Source organism: Crocuta crocuta, unplaced genomic scaffold (assembly GCF_008692635.1).
Source record: "Crocuta crocuta isolate KB4526 unplaced genomic scaffold, BGI_CrCroc_1.0 scaffold119, whole genome shotgun sequence".
Lineage (NCBI taxonomy): Eukaryota > Metazoa > Chordata > Mammalia > Carnivora > Hyaenidae > Crocuta > Crocuta crocuta.
In genome coordinates, this window is record NW_027551562.1 from 1,187,521 (window position 1) to 1,189,900 (window position 2,380).

At 50.6% G+C, this 2,380-nt stretch overlaps 1 protein-coding gene across 1 annotated transcript in view; it reads right to left on the reverse strand.

The window, feature by feature from the left end:
- The window catches only part of ADCY8 (adenylate cyclase 8), a 222,033-nt gene that overhangs the window by 6,020 nt on the left and 213,633 nt on the right, over positions 1–2,380 (reverse strand). The gene's annotated exons all lie outside the window — the stretch shown is intronic.

Consider the following 2,380-nt stretch of genomic DNA (forward strand, 5'->3'; position numbering starts at 1 on the left):
CTCCCTCCCCCTCACCCCACCCCCGCCCAGGTGCCCCAAGCAAGGCAATCAGAGTGATCCCATTCAGAGGTAGGTCAGATCATGTCCTCACTCTGTGCAAAACCCTCCTGCGGCCTCCCATTCTACTGCCCGCAGAAGATGTCCATATCCTAACCTTGGACCCCATGATATGTCACCTTCCATACAGAAAGGACTTTGCAGATGTGATGAAGTTAATGATCCTGAGGTGGGGAGATTCCCTAGGCTAGCCGGGCACGCTGCAAGGAATTGCACTTGATTTTAGCCAAAAGGCTGAGAAGCGATGCGCTCCAAGGAATCACAAGCATCCTCAAAAGTGAAAGGAGGAGGCGGGAAAGTTGGAGAAGGCAATGTGATATCAGGCAGGAGCGGAAGTCACAGCAGGGTGACCATAGGCTCTAAAGAGGGAGGATGGAGCCACAAGCCAAGAAATGCTGGTGGCGTTTAGTAGCCAGAATGAAACGGAGTCTCCCTAGAGCCTCCGGAAGGAACACAGCCCCTCTGACACCTTGATTTAACCCTATGACATCCATTTTGGACTTCTGACCTCCAAACTGTAACATCAGAGATTTCTGTTGTTTCCAGTCACTAAATTTGCAGTGGTTTGTCACAGCAGCGGTAGTAAACAAATACAGCAATGATCCATTGAGCTTCTGCCACGTCTCATGAATAGGACCGGAGGCCCCTGCCATCCGAGGGCTGACGGCTCAGGCAGGGGGTGTGTATGTGTGTCACATGTTAAATAACCCATCACACAACATGCCCTGCCTCAGTTCTAGTAAAGCGCGTGACCGAAGTGGACAGGGTGTAGGAACATGTAGAGGGGAACATTTTGATGAAATGTGGAGGGGCTGGTAAGGCTCCCTTGAGCAAATAATTTCTAGCTTCACTTCTTCTAAAGAGTGAGGGAGGGTCTTTTAGTGGTGGGTGCACAGGTTTGGGTGCTGGGAGGCTGGGGGCATGGAAAGGGTTGGGAGGAGCATCCAAACAGAGGGGACAAAACAAACGAGGGCGGGGGGTTGGGGAAGACGCGTGGTGGGTTCAGGGAAGTCCGAGGAGGGTTTGCGGTTCTCTTTCCCATCTTAGAAAAGCCTTTGGGGCACCACGTTTCCTTCCAGCTGTCTCCTTCCTTTTGCTTTAAAAATTCACAGAGTTCTCTCTACTCACTGCCTCCAACTTCCCCATCATTTTCTAAATCCCCTACAGACCAGCACCCCCAGTGCCACCTTGACACTGACATTGCTCTTGTCCAGGCCTCTGACAACCCCTCCCATTGTCTGGCCTCACCCTGCCTGGTCCGTTGTCTGGATCTTACCCCGTTGAGACACCTTTCCCACCTGGTTTCTGTCCACTCATGGCTTTACTTCCACGTCACTGGCAACTCTTCAGCGTCCTTGGCTAGTTACTTCCTATCTTCCTTATCTCACAGCGTTGGTGTGAGAGGCCTCAGACTCTTCTTTTTTCTGGCTTCATGGCTCATGGCTTTCAACACAATCACTCTGCTCAAGATCCCTAAATGTACGTGTTCTTCCTTGACCATCAGACTCTCCCTCACAAAGTTGCTAAGCGACATCCCCATTCCAGTCCTCAAAGGCATCTCCAAGTTGCTATTCCCAAAGCGAAGCCCCTGGTCCTCTCTACCCACCTTGATGAATGGGGTCTCCAATTTTCCAGTTGTTCCGGGTAGACACATCATAACCCACATCTAATCTTTCAGAAAATCCTGAGATCCACCTTCAAAGCTATCCAGATTCTGACTGGGTCTCACCACCTCACCACATAGGTCACACATCTATGAAGCCAGCCCTGAGCAAAAAAGGCAGGTTCAAAACTCAAACCTCCCTGGCTCCCAGGGCTACGTTCCAGCCTCTTATTCCTCCATGTTGGCGGCTACTTAGATGTAACTTCTGCTTCTCCAACTCTTTGCCTCCCTTTAAGACTGTAATATCCTTAGGGGCTCACGGCTTCACGGGGGGTAGGTAGACGGGTGGGCCAGACCAAGAAGATGAGATGGATTTTCTACATGCATCCTGCTACAGGCATCTTGTCAAAAATGATTCTGGAGCTAAGAAGTCAGGGAAAATTCTAGCTGGAGAGAAATTCTTCAGAGAAAGAAGGAAAATACAGGCAGGTGCTTTTGCGATTTGCTTTGGGGGGGTGTGTGTGTACGTGTGCACATTGCCTGATTCACAGCTGTGGCAGCTTTTGTGTATTACTTTTGTTTTCTGAGCTGAAGCGAAGCCGCTCTTCTGCCCGAACCGCCATTGCACAAACCACGTCCGGGGAACGAAGTGGCTGAAACGGCTGGCATGTCCTGGGACCGTGTCTGACATTCATTCTCAGACACTACACTAAGGAGGTT